This window comes from Thunnus albacares, chromosome 8 (assembly GCF_914725855.1).
Source record: "Thunnus albacares chromosome 8, fThuAlb1.1, whole genome shotgun sequence".
NCBI classification, from domain to species: Eukaryota; Metazoa; Chordata; class Actinopteri; order Scombriformes; family Scombridae; genus Thunnus; species Thunnus albacares.
Window position 1 is genome coordinate 30,764,908 of NC_058113.1, and position 15,641 is coordinate 30,780,548.

The window sequence follows — 15,641 nt, forward strand, 5'->3', positions numbered from 1 at the left end:
AAAACCGAGTGACATCCCATTTTCTATATGCATCCCCGATCCATATGACTCCCTCAGAACAGGTTACGTAATCCTAATGCTGTTCCCGCTGAAATGAATTGTGTTTAAGCACTAGGAAACATCAGGCCTCATTCAAATTCTTCCCCCCTGCCAATCTACTGAGAGCCCGAGAGGTTTTTAAATCCTCATCTGAACTGTGTGCACTTTTCACTGACCAGTTCAGAGATTAGTGCAGCAGACACCAAAGAGGTTTTAAAGGCTTGTTTTGATTCCAACAGATTAGACTGCTTTGTCTTTTTTTCTTTCCAAGCTCAGATTGTTTGTCGAGGGAAAAACAGAGTGTGTTCACGGTGGTCAAAAAGTTGTTGTTGTTGTTGTCTGAGCAACATTCATGATTCCTCTTTAGTGTTTCACATTAAAAATTGAACAGAAAATGTGTCTGCATGTGTCATGAGCTGTTGCCCATTTATGTGAGGGTACAAAAAAGATATAGAATAAAAATAACAGATTAGCTGAAACAAAAGGACAGCCAAGAAAAATCTGATTTTTGTTTTTAAAAAAAAGAGCAAGCAATACAGTGTAATTTATATACATTCATGTCATAATTTGGCAAAAGGAATGAATAACATTTGACAATATATGAATTGAACAAATGAACACTGCCCATTCCTAGAGGAGAGGAAATGCAAATAGGATTCAAATATAAAGTTAGTTTTAAAGGCATAATTTAACATTTTGGGGAACATGTTTCTTTTACTTCTTACCAAGAGGGATACCACTTTCATATCTTTATGTTAAATTTGAAGTTACAGCGACAAGACAACGGAAAGTCAATACGCCATCATAAGAAATATACAGCACATAACCCCCCATAACACCACAAATTAACATTTTTACATAGTGGCTTTTGTATTGATTAAACAAAGGAGATATAACAAAACATTAGTGAGCCTTAGAGGTGTTGGTAGGAGGATTTTATACCTTTACACAGAGCTAGGCTAGCTGTCTCCTCCTGTTCTCCGGCTTTATGCTAAGCTAAGCTAACTAACTATAGCTTCATTTTGAACAGACTGATATGAGAGTGGTATAGATCTTCTCAGCAAACCCCTGCCAAGAAAGAGAATATACTTATTTCACAAAATGTCAAACTACTCCTTAAAAAATTCAGCAAAAAATGTACATATTTTAGGCTTCAACAACTACCAAATCTCAGAGATGGAACAGCTGGCCCAATATTATTTGGAAAATATTTGATTGTTGGATCCTCTCATTGGTCTTTTAGGATTTTGTCAAAATACTGTAAGTTAGGTAAAAGAAAAACATCCTATGATCTGTTTCTGTTTGTTGAATTTGATGCAGACTTTATTGTTTTTTTCATGGTTATGATCTCTGAGAATGATGAGACAGAGGAGATAATGGCCAGAGGAAGAACCTGCTCTAATATTCCAGGTATAAGAGGCCAAAATCACATTTCCCCCCCTTTTATGAAGGGAAAGGAAAGCAAAAATAGCACGTGTCATCATTGTATCTTTGCAAGAGTGGGATCAAAGTGGTGTTTTTATCGACATCACCCATCCGAAGATGCCTCACAGATGCCACCTAGTGGTTGAAAGTACACACAACAAGTATTTCTCTTATGAATTGAGGGTACAAATATCAAACCCACCATTGTGTCTTTTGAAAACAAAGCAATGAAAAACTTTGCATGATAATGTCAGAAAGAAAAGGAGAAAGAAAATCACACACAATTTGAACATTTCAATGCTGATTTGTGTTCTGAAATGTTGTCCTAAATCTGACCCTTGCGTTGTGCCAATGCAACATCTAACAGACTTTTACATTTTACACTGGCTCTTGCGGATGGAGCGTAATTGGAATGAATGTGTTCACTGGAGGGGCAATATTTCCTTTTTTAATGCTAACATAGGCTTCAATAAAAGAAGCAGTGTGTGCATTTTACAATAAGTGAGACCATTAAAGCAGCTATGAGCCACTGGAGCATTGTGATGACACCATGCATAATGACTTTATTCATTGTGACCTTGAATATCATTTGTACATTTCTGTATGAGCATCCTGGGGAATACATCTATTTTTGATCTCTTTTATAGTTTTTTTTCCCTACCTTTATCTTGTGTTATTTCTATTAATAGATGCTGTTCCTTTGGTTATATCAAAAGGGCTCCGACTGGTACCCAATTATGGTCAAATTTAAGAACACAATATGGATAGAATAGTCAAAAATCTGTTCTGAGCAGTGAAAATGAGCATTGTGAGCATACTGTAGTTGATTCTTCCAGTGGAGCTGGATCTCAGCTATTAAAACAGCACTTACTCCTCGCCTCAGCTGGGATGATGCAGGAAGCTCCAGTGATTGATGGTTTGTGAAGGGGCAACAGATGGGAGATGGAGGCTCCTCGAATGACTCAGGACACTCAGCAGCTCCAGAGGAGGTGAAGATGTTTGGATGGAAGTGGGTTTGATAACACTTGGAACATCTTGTTGACCTCAGACTCACTTCAACAGCAGCATCTAACCACTTTAAGTTAGTTTTCAATACATGAATCTGATTATTTCTGAACAGAACAGTGTGTTCTGTCCTTAGATTAGTGAGTGTGACAGACATCAGAAAGCTTTTTAAATTCTTGTATTCATCCAAACAGATTAGATCAAATTTGAACACTTTGATTGCAAGCTGAGACTATGTCCTGAAAAGCCCAATTAATATCTAAAACAAGAGGAAGAAAACAAGTTATTCTTTTTTTCTGTTGTACTTTGTTCATGTTTGTGAATACAATGCATAAAGAGACTCTTTCTAGAATGCTATATTTGGAAAACTGTGACATGATTTTGTAGCTCTGTAACAATATTCAGGCTGAGATCAGTGCTGCCACCAGGTGAATCAAGTTGCAAGGAAGACAAAGTTAAAATGGAAGAGGCTCCACTTTTGTTCACAACTAAAATCAGTGTATTTATATAATCCCCAGGGTTAAGTGGGTTACGAGACCTCAGAATGTAAAATGAGGTTGAACTAAACCGACTGTGTTCAGTAGGTCAATTAGGGGCGGCTGAAATAGCCTATAACCACAGTCATCATGGGACAAAAAGCAGAACAAACAAGAGAATAAATAAAACAACAAGAACGTAAGGAGGACATGGAACAGACAATAAACTAGTACACACAACACACACATGAATGAATCACAGGTACATCCATGGGGGTTTGTTTTTTGGATTAAAGTCAGTTAATTAGGTAAAATTATTTTAATTACTTTGTTGAGGTAAATAGGTCTTTTTAAATTGGATTAATCAGCAACACTGAATAAAATTACTAACAAAAAGGGGCCATTCGTAGTGTCAAAGTTAGGGAGAATTACCACCCAACTCTGCAGGTCTACAGAACTTTCTAGCCTCTTTTCCTTATTTTTCTTGGTACTTTTACTTCATGGTTCAGTTTCCTCAATCGTATCAACCCAATTTCAAGTTGCAGTAAATACCAGTTATCAGAAAGAAGAGCTCTGACAATCCACCTGTGTACTACCTTCCACCAGCAACAAATAATAGATAAAGTTATAGACTAGCTGGTGCAGGCATTTAAGAGCTCACACATATTTTCCTCAGGAGTTGGTGGAGACCAAACTAGAGCTTAAAGGTAGAGTGAGTATTAGATATTCGTTTGTTAGGTGGCCACAAACACAACTTCAAATGAGTGACAACGCTGCCTCATGTCTGTCGGATGTGTAAGGAGACAAATGTTTGCTAACCTTTTAGTCATAAAAACATGAAAAGGTGAAAATACCTCATTGCTGTGTGTCTTGTTTCGTAATATGTTTGCCACTGAGAGGTCAAAATTTGATTTATGCAGCAGTTAGTTATAACAAGATATGTCAACAATTACTGGCCAGCTTGCCATGAATTTTTGATATGGACATTATCATTCACCAGAGGATTTGGGAGCTTTCTTCTAGTACTGCATGCTAAAATCAGCATGCTAACACGGCTGTACTTAGTGTATTAACAAAACATTGGATTTTGACATGGCAGACGGCTGTTGACCACTGTGCCTCACCGACATTGATTTCTTTTAACCGTGCTCACAATCGTTCCTCATCCATAACCGAGTAGTTATTTCAATCCAAACCATGTGGTTTTTTCTTTTGGCTAAACGTAACCAATTCTCAACCATAGCTTTATAAGATCAGAAAACTTTTATTTTTGCAATAGTGATTTGTAATCATTTTGGAAGGCAATGACAAGTGACGTCCTGCAGTTAGAGGCTTCAGATCAGAAAATACTGACGTATTTGGTGATTTAAATGACCAGTGTGAGGGTTTAGTGGCATCTAGTGGTACTGTTGCAGATTGCAACCAAATGAATACCCCTCCCCTTCCAAGCGTGTAGAAGAAGCTATGGTGGCTGAGAAACTTGCGAAAGGCCCTCTCTAGAGGCTACTGCTACTGCAGCCTCCGTGGAAAGGGACCCTCTCCCTCTTAAAATATACTTATGAATATTATATTCCATTTCTGCCAAGTCCGTTCCACTAGATGACACTAAATCTTACATATTGCTCCTTTAACCTCTTAAAATCCACCAGGTCGCCGGTGACCCGCTTAAGCCAGTTGTATGCGGTGGCATCACGCAGTAATGAGTAAAAGCAATTGGCACAATTTGGCCAATTGGAGATGATTGGAGAGGTTCGGGGACACCAGTGACACCACAAACTAAAAACTCCCATAAGGTTAGGCCTAGAGGTCTGGATTTTATACAGGTTGACAAGATGTAGAAGGTATATGGTGTTCTGCATAGTTCTGGCATAAAGCATGTCTTAATTATTGTTATTCAAATATGACTCATGATAGGCGAGGACCAAAAACACTTTTTTGAGCCTTATTTGAACTGATGTAGTTTTGTTTGTGTCTTAGCCACATGCTAAACAAACACATTTCCAGAAACGAGAAGATGTCACTTGTCAAATGAAGCCTAATACATGCATTGTGGCCTTACAGTTCTTCTGTTATAAGCTTTTCCATTTGGGTATGCCAAATAGGCAAAAATTCTATAAAAAGAGTGGATGTTAAGGGGTTAATTTAAGGACTTAGGTAAGTCCTTTAAATTAAATGTATGTTGCTTGTCTATAGTGTAAATCCTCATTAAAATCATGCCTTTCACCCATTGTGTACTGGCATAGGCGCACTCCCCTGTAACCCTGAAGAGAGCAAGCATTTCAGAAAATAGAAATAGACACCAAGTGATCCTGTCATCATCTGAAGTGGATGTTTTGATCTGTTGGTTGCAGTAGATGAAAAGTTCAGGGATCACCAAAGTCATTAGGATTCACTTTCCTGGCAGCACAAACGACTGCACCAAAGTCTAATTCAATCCAAGATATTTCGTGACAAAATCGATTGTGGGATGTACTTTCCAACAAGCAGCGACACTGCCAAGACTGCAGTGCTGGTGTGGCTAAAAAGAAAGAAAAAGAAGGATGAATACAACAAACAGCATGTGGGCGGTGGTTAGGGTGAATACATTGATCAGAATACTGTATTGCTTTTTAGCATTCACGCCTCAAGGGGTCAATGTATCCAGGTTGTACAGCCAATATGTTTCCTTTGATCTGAGCCATTAATCAGTGTATCCTGCCCTTCTGGGTTTTCTCAGTGCCAAAATGAAAATCATTCTCAACCAGAGTGATTCCTCCTCTTTCACAGGATGTCGGGTATCAGTCTGCTAGATGGTGTTGTGGTCCAATCTAATTGGGCATGAAAAAGCATTTTGTGCAGGTAGAACACTGACATTTGGTTTATAGTTTCTGGGTAATTGGGTGAGATTGTTTTATTCCCGTTGGAATTTTAACTAAGTTTGTCACCCATGTTTTTTTTGTTTGTTTGTTTGTTTTTAACCTCTAATCTGTCTGTGTGGGTGGCGTTCTAAGATAAAGCATGCTAGTGGATCTGTGCCTAAAAGGTGTCAATTCTTTATCCAGTAACACTTCTGGATTTTGGCAAGTGTAGGTGGTTTTTAGCTGAACTGAGGGTCCTGTTTTTTTCGCCTACTTCATAGTACACTTGTTATTGCACTAATATTCTTCAATCTACAACTGGTTTATGAACAGTTTAATGGACATTTCATCTCTGCTGCGGTTCATTTGAAAATATTGTGTTATAAACTCCTCACTGCATTGACATCAGACTTTTCTTTCAAGGTAGAATTATAAGTGAACTGCATGGGAATAACAGTAAGTGTCTGAGGTCCAGGAGGGCCATCCAGACCTCAACGCTCAATTAAAAAAGAATAAGTATACATTAAAAAAACAAAACAAAATGAAAAACAGGTGTTCTGTTATTCACACCTCTTTAAAATTCAGTTCAGTTCAACAAACATCATGCGTGGGTGCTTCACGCTATCACCCCGCTTCCATCCCCCACTGTGTAGGCGCCCGCAACAACCTGGTGTCACCAGCGCAGCGACAAGGACAGGAATCCTCGCCAACTATCAAACCTGTTACCACAAACGCACGGCCAAGCTGGAGGGACTGGGACTGTATACCAAACATGGTAGCTGTATCTCCAGCAGTACATACACATATTTCAATAAGGAGAGACTCCATCCAAACAAAAACGGCCATGAAGATAAGTTCATCCTGGAGGAAAAAGTGGTGATGGGGAGGTGGTGGGAAAGGATCTGAATGATCAAAGAAAAGCATCCAAGGATCGATTAGCTGGAGGAAAAATCAGATATGGCGATGTCAGAATTTGTGAATATAAGGGACTCAGATGATTAATGTGAGATGAAATGGCAGAAATTCCCACATGAGGGAATAAAGGCAAAATGTGAGAGAAACTATCATCTTTATTGAACTTTGCTTGAGTTGAGTTTGACTTGTAAAGGTCTTAATAACAAAGAGCAAAGTCTCTAATACCTCCATGAATAATTCTACATCCTTAATATCCCTTATTACATTTTTAATAAACCCCTGTAATATTTACATATATGTACTGTAATTTTGCATAGAATTATTATTCTATTAGTACCACAAGTCCACTTATTAGATTTTTCTGGAGCTTTAACTCATATCTCATGGTCTTTATCAAAGGATGGAGTATGCACACTGAATAATTCATTGTATATGTGTATATTTCTATTATATATTTGTTGTGCAAGGGAATCCTGTGATATAAGCATCCACATTACAGTCACCAACCAAAGAAAACATGGAACTGTCATCTGTTGGACAGGTGTGACACACAGGAAACTACAATAAACAATAACATAAAATAAGCACGACTACGAGGACTGAATCCACCTCTGACATCTGCATCTGTGTACAACTCTGTAAATCTGTCACGTGCCGATGAGAAAATTATCAACGAATCTCGTCGGAAACTGGCACTAAAACAAAGTCATTCATGATTCCTGGCCTCTAATCTCTTTATATGGCCTGACTGTTGTGCATCTGTGCTTTCTGTTGATGCACACATGTGCTGTAATGTTTAAAGGATTAGTATTTATTCTAAGTAGAAAGAGAAACCCCCTCCTATATCACGCACACTGAAATGAAAACCCACTTCACAAACACAAGCTGCAAGCACACATTCATAATTTTTCCAAAGGTTGATCTGTCACGTGCTGATCCGTCTCCAAGTTCGCTCTTTAGGGATTAGTAGTTGACATGCGATTTTAAAGTGCTGCATAGCCTCACACTTCCATCCTTTAATTCATATTTTTAGACGAGGGTTACGCAGAAATTGCTGACATGTAAAAAATGAAATGAACTGAAGGCTTGTAGCTTAAGTGACACTCTCTTTATAGTGGCCGATATTTAACCCCAAAGAACACTTGAGCGTTCAGCATCAGCTGGACTCTCATTAGAGGAGGCAGCAGCAGCTGTGGCCTCAACATGGATTTAGAAGCTAAAAGGTCTGTTTGTTCTTGTGTGCTTTGGTCTGTGGGATAGCATTAGTGTGACCTTTGAAACCAGTTGATAGTCCATCACAGCATCCATTCATAGCTCCCATTCATAAAGACAGAGATTTACATCAGTGGGTTTATGCAGGTTTAACTGTTAGAAGCTTCAAGGCTTTGCAGGAGAGCTATGTTGGAAAATGTTTAATAGAAAAACAATAAAACGCAGATTAAGAAAAATTACTGCCTACCTTTATGACACAACCTCCGTTGGAACAATCTGTTCCTGCTCGCAATATTTGTCTCTTGTTGCAGGTTTTGAATGCAGATTTCATGATAAGGTGGTATTAAGGACAATTAAAAATGAATTATTTTCTATATACAAAATGCTAGGGGGGGATTTTTTTTCCTTTATTTCACAGTCTGGGATATGGCAATGATTAGCAACAACATTGATTCTGATGCAGTGTTATTTTTTGTGCTGTGTCAGATTAAAAAAAAAAACCCAAAACAAAACACTTGTTACCTTAGAAGACAAAAATGTTGCCTTCCTAAAACTGCCATAACATTACTATATATTAATATTATTTTCCACTTTCACTGAGTTAATTTTATTTAACGGATATCAGTCCTGATCATAACAATAATATAAGAATAACAATAATAATATTCATTCATTTTCATAATTGTAACCCTTTAAATGACAGTTTTTGAGGCAGAGAGAAGGGTGGGGGTGGGGGGGGGTGTCTTTATTTTGGCTACACACTTTATTATAGACTTATTATAGGAGCTGAAGTTGAACTTCCAAAATTCAAAAAAACACACCCATGTCAGAATGTATGCCATATGCGTTAACATAGCTAAATTAATGATCAAAAAATTTCTAATTAAAAAACCTAAAATGTCCCTCGTATTCAGTTTTTCCCCAGTATGTTTTCAAAAACAGCCCTGTTTGTCACCAAGATGCCCATTATAACTCACATCTCTCGTGAAGGGGTCGGCTGTTATTTGTTTTCCCTTCGTCTCATTACAAAAACATTACTGGATGGACCGGATCTGCTGAAAAGAAATAATCCCTACATTAATATTCATGGGTATAAGAACAAGCGCAGCCTGTGGATGGCAGCGGGATGACCAGATGTCGCTGGCAGCCATTACTAAAGGATGAGCACTTGAGAAGCCCCCCTTCTATACCTCCTCCCCGCTGTAGCACTTCCTGTTGGCTCGCTGTGCTGAGGTGCATGCTGGGCACAAGCCAGGGTTACTTTGCTGATGCAGACATTTAATTAAATATCACATCAGCCAGTCAGCATTGTGGCAAAGTGTTTTCCTACAGTTTAATAGACCCAGTGGTTCAACCTACTATCTACAACTTCAGTGTTATTGGTCTCAGTGGAGAGTTTTAGTGTCCCATGATGCTCTAAATCTTGTTTCTGTAGCATTTTCTATCCTGAAAGGAAGAAAATTCAGCAGAAAACCCTGAGTACTTCATGACATATGATAATCTCACAGCCACAATCTTTAATTCAAAAGTAAATTTAAAAGAGGCACCAAAATTTAAAGCACAAGACTGGAATCTACTATCTCTCTTAAATTGATTGCATTAATTAATTCATGTGAATATATCTGCAACAATAGTCAATAACTTACCTGATTAGGTCTCTATAAAGATATTAAAGCTGCATTCATTGATTTTTTCAGCCACTTGGGAACAACAGAATAAACTGATAACACAACATTTACACATTTTCACCTTATATAGTTGTTCTGGATAACATGTTAGCAAGCTTATTTACACCTCCAGCAGACACAGAGCAACATTAGCATTCATTTTAAATTGTGTAGCTGTCCATCTAATCTAAGGTCCAAGTATTAACTCTCTTTTTAGCTCTTGTTTGGTGTCCACACAGTTTATCTGGCTCTTTAGCAACTTTCTTCACCAGTTAGTTGCTAATTTTGTTTGTCTGCTGTTTGGTGCTGGACAGGTAGCATACAGTGGGTTTATCAGAGCTTTTTTTTTTTTTTTTTTTTTTTTACTGAAAATCTGCTTCCTGATGACGGAAATAAGGTTGATGAGAGTAGTGAGACTGAAACATACAGTAAACATGCCAAAACAATTAGCTAAAAGAGGCCAAAAAAGCTCATCACAGTTGAGGGAAACTGCAGACATATGTTAATCCACTGGTAACAGAAACAATAGGCTCTGTGAGTCTGTACTAGGGGTGTGCCTGAATACAAATATATTATTCAGCAAAGCACAAATAGTGGGTTTTATACGAATATTTGTTTTATACAAATATTTTATAAATTATTTGTTTGGGGTGTTCCCCAGAGATAAAGCTGAGCTACTGACACATGCAAAGTGCTCCCAAGGGACTCTCCATAACCTGTTGTTCCCCTTCTGCTTTCCACAAAGTTAGGTTGTAAAAAATAGGCAATAAATGAAAAGTGCAAAGCAATAATTGCCTTTGAAGTTCCTCCCTACACGTTACACGGTGTGCTGTCTCTGTGTTATGGGTGTATAAATAGGTAGAGGTCTGTCTGCATGAGTTGATGAGAAAAGTTTTAGCTCAGTAATCAGCGCAGTCGTCTATGATCTGGGAGACTCCAGTTCAAGACCCGGTGTGGGGACCTCCTTCATAAGGTAGTTTATTCATGAACACTTATTGTAACACTTTAATTTTCTAAAATTAAGAGTGTCATAAAAACAAAAACATGATTTTTAAGCCTCTTTCCACTTTTATTCGAATACATGCTAACATGCTACATCTTTAGTAAACACAATATACAGCTGAGGCTGATGGGAATGTCATTATTTTTGCAGGTATTTGTTCATAAACCAAAATATCGGACCAATTTAAATTCACCTGATGGACCAAAGTGATGGACCGACTGATACTGACATTCCAAGAACCGCACCGTTAACTTGGCTAAAAACAATTGGTGCAACTTTCAATATTGGCACCAAATATAAGAAATTACAAGATAAAAATTGTATTGTCTGTAAACATCCAATAAAGGTTGAACTTGAAAATAATGTTATTGCAGTTTTATAGTTTGGATTTCATTTTCCTTTGTTGATTCTTCCTCCAAATGTACTAATCATTCCCTCCTTTGCACAATCAAATTAAGCAGAAAGGACGCTGAGAGTTGCACAAGTCTCTTTCCCATGTAGATTCACACAATGACAGTCAAACAGAAAGGACAACAGAGGAGGGTAATTAGAGGCAACCAGCCCTGCAAATTATTCTCCTCATATGCATATGGACACGATGGTCATCAGCTGTTTATTTTTGTCTAGAAAAGCGGCCACATGCTGTTCAGAATCTGCTCATGTTTCTGCCTAATCACGCAGAAACTGCTCTGTATAAATTATACTAATTTAAAAGACTCGGGATGGAAACAAATTAGGTTCTTAGATACATTTTCCTGCTAAGGAATTGATATATAATTTGATATTTATGATACGGTTTCCTCAATCATACAGTTTGGCTGCTGTATGAATATATACAGTAAATGACCCTCTCCTGACCAGTCACGTCTTTCCCCTGCAGTGCCGCTGTTAGTTTTAGGAATCTGACAGGAACTCCTCCAGGGGCAAAGGTTGGGTTTCATGATTCCTCTCTTCTAATTGGCTCCGGTTTCCCATTGTTCATTTCAGGCAGGCAGGGCTAACCCCTCCCGAGGGAGAAAATCTAATTAAACCCCTCCAGAATTCGCAGAGAGTACCAGCATCCTCCCAAAACACTGACGAATGAAGCTACATATATGGATTGCCAGTTTACATTGTCCTTTCCATACACAGCTATTGATGAGCTGTCTACATGTTGTCTTCTTGCATCTAAAAATGCAGTAAAATCATGGAATGCTGCTTTCATGGTTTTGTTGTTATTCCGGTTTTCTAGCTGCTTGTATGTATATAGTCTACTGCAAATGAATTCTGACAAGACCTAAATTAACATTACCATGTGCTGACTGTTGTAAAACTTAACAACCTTTTGCACCTTCCTGCGTATCAACTGCGGTCTCCCTCCTCTCGTCTGTCATCTGGCAGATGCTCCATGTTCTGCTGCAGGGAAAAGAGGAAGTGCAAGGCTGCCCTGCTCTAATCAGAGCACCACAGGCGGGCGGATGAGGATTAATTAAAATGGAACGTGAGGTTGAGCCTCAATCCAGCATTGCCTACTGGGAGCCAAAATGCAGAACTCGTAACATCCTGAAAATCTGTTTACAGACTGAGAAAACAATCTCAGTGTTGCGTACACATATACATTTTGCACATACAGTCACAGAGAAGATACTTAACTCAAATTTTTGCTACAGTTGTTATCAAGGTGAGAATCTGTTGCACAAGTAAAATATATATAACAGATTTTATTCTCAGAGTTGTTTGGTTGAGTCCCTGATGTTTACAACTTCAACAAGACTAAATTGAAAAACTTTAATACAGCAAAAAAATCCAAAGCTCTGCTAGTGGCGCATAGAGACTGACTATTTCATTAAAATACATAAAATAGAAGTTTTGGATCGAATAAACAATATACTGAAGACTTTCACTATTAGAGCCATAGCAATACTGTGGCACTACAGCAAAGATCAGAGAGTGTCCAAACTGGAAAAGGTTCATCCTCTTGAGAATATGAAGCTAATAATGTTAGTAAGCATGTATCATCACCTGGGTATCATGACTATTCACAGCAAATTTTGTGGAAATTTGACAAGTAATTGTGGAGATTTCAAGCTTTGGACCAAAAGGTTGGATGGTTGCACCAATAAATGGCCGTGCAGCCCTACCTTTTCAGGTGAGACTGATAAGTTCTGCATTTATATTATTATTGTGTTCTTTTTTTTCCCCATAAAAAGATACTTTTCCGACTTAAACAACAAATGCCCTTTACAAAAATGATTCACATGAGTGTTTTCTGATCTGCTACCTCTATGGTTAGGACCTGGTTAAGTGTAGGCAACTAAAACTGTTAGATTGAGGTCATGCTTAAAATAGAGCAGCTCCAAGAAGTTGTTTGTCAGGAAAAACATCCATTTTAAGCATTTGAGCAAATGACTGATGCTGATGTTTTTCTGTTGAGGACAGAAAAAATCTGTGTGGTTAGAGACGAAACTACTCTTGAACTGAATTCAAATTCGATCTATCTCTGCAGTCAGAGCCGTGGTTTTTGATGTCTCCTCTCTGCTCGGTCTCTGTTTTCCTTGTTTAGGTGTACTCGTCTGTTCCTGCTGCTCATGAATGGAGCTCTGACAGACACGCAATGCTAAAATCCGGAGGGAAGGTCTCTTTGGATGGGTGACTTTGCATTTCAGGCTGGGATGCATTCACTGTGAAAATGTTTCTGCACCCGTTTGCAACAGTTGAATGCTTGAATACTTTCTTCCCAAGCCGCGTGAAGTTCGGCAACGGCATTTGAGATATGTTTGCTCCCATTTGGTGAGTGTGACGAGACTGAAAACCAATGCAGGTGCAGCAAAAACCCAATGGAGCAGTATAAAAACACTGCAGTGTACCGAAAAAGCCTTAAACATTTTAAAATACTTTTTACAAACCTTCACTTTCAATGTTCCCATATTGCACGCCAGTGTGTCCAGTCAGCTATTTAATGGAGACCAGCACCAGTACTTTGCAACAGCATCAATCCATTACAGTTTATGTTCAGAAAACACATTTTATCTGGTTGGAATCCAGAGACACTCGCAATAACTGCAACCGAGATGAGATTTTCTGAAAGGGCAGGTAAAGTCTGCAGAGAGGAGAATTTATGTGTATGTGTGTGTTTTTGCACTTTTATCTTTGTGATCATTTAAGACCTTGAGAGTGAAGGCATGTTTGGCAAATGAGCACATTTTGTCACAAAGAGTTATTTGTGGGTTAATACCTGATTTTAGGGTTACAGGATAAAGCTGTCTGTCATTCTATGTTTATCAATTAGTCAATAAAGTCCATTAAAATAAAGTCTAAAACTAACAATGTGTTAATACTTGCTGACTTCCCTGCCCTTTCTCAGCCCCAATTAAGGCCATTTGTTTTCTACTGAATACATAAATCTTTTTTTAAAATAAAAGGTCATAAATGTATAATTTCATTTAGCAAAAACAAACAAAAAAATTCCTTAAGCAGCTGGGAACACTAGTTTTTTTACAAAACGTAACTCAAACAGGAGTAAATAGTGCATTTGTTGAGGACTATTTTTAGCTGCGGATTAATATTCATTTGCTGCTCCAGTGAGTATTTACAGCAGCAGGATTGTGTTTTGCGGGATTGAGTCAAAATAAACTACAGTGTGTGTGTTTTCATGGTAAGGAAGGAAGATGCAGTGCAACTGTATGACTCATTAATGTGTATTTAATGTTTTTTTAAGGCAACAACGGAGCTCTACAGCACAAAAAGTAAAATATTTCAGGCTTTGGCTACACAGACAATACTTGTAAATGGGCTGAATTGATTGTTGGTTTTGATCTTTGAATTTTTTGGCTATAAGAAAGTACAGAATATCACCAGACTTACCCTTCAACGTTAACATTAAGTTTAGTTAGGTATAACTTAGGTTTGGTCATGTAGTTGTGATGGTTAATGTTGGGAATAGTGGTCATGTGGTAATGAGGGTCTTTACAAATTCAGTAAGTACAAATGTATGGTTGTGTACAACGTGAGGTCCATGTTAAACAGATGAGTTTTCACCCTGCAGGAGGGATCGTCTCTGTTATTCTGACCACAGAGGAAAGGTCAGCCGACCAGCGGAAGCTAAACAAGAACGTGATGAAAAGAAGAGTTACTTTGTTCTCAACAATTTTCTATTTCCCAGCAGCTGCACCCAATCAGTTTGTTCACTTTTTCATTCTGAGTTTTAAAAAGTTAAAGTAAATTGAACTAAGCCGAGACTTATGATGAGTTTTCACAGGGGACATTAAGGCTTTAAAAGCAAAAAATCTGATTTCCTCTTTTTTTATGGTGTGGGTCCGATGCATTTAAGGTCCTTGAATCAACTCAGGCAGTTTGTTTGTGTATTAATGTGTATCTCTCTCTCTCTCTCTCTCTCTCTCTCTCTCTCTCTCTCTGTGTATGAGAGAGCGAGCGTATTCCTTGCCTCTACTACAGAGTTGGAGTATACTCATCTTTATAATATCCAGCTGTTGTTCAATCCAGAGATTTGGCTGACCCATGTCTATCTGCCCGTCTATCTCCCTCCAAGCTGTGATAGTAATGTACTGCCCTGGAAACATGCCAGTACTCACTCAGTGTAGCAGATAAAAAAAAAAAAAAATGGAGAAAAAAAAAATCACAAATCCCCTCAGAGCTGACAGCTTGGGGATTTTGCCACCCATATTATTATTATTTGCACATCTCCGGCACCCTGGATATGTTCTAACAGTTATTTTGTTTGCAAAAAATCTGCTTTTACGAACATCCACCTGTTGGGATTTCAGCTGGCTTCTCAGTGAAGCACTATTATTATTATTATTATTATTATTCTGTATCCGCTACAGGAGGAACTACTGTACAGCTTATTAGTAAAAGCAGAAACATCATATAAAGGAAAATTCCTGTCTATTACAACTTGGGACATAGTTTCTGCTAACATTGTGCTCACTGGAGTAATTGAAATCTTTGAACATGGCAACATCACTACAAAGAAGTATGACAAGGCAAAAAAAAACAAGAGCAGTCAGACAGTCTGAAAGTTTACTTGTTGAAAAGTTGTTAGAAGCTGCAGTTACCTGTTAAT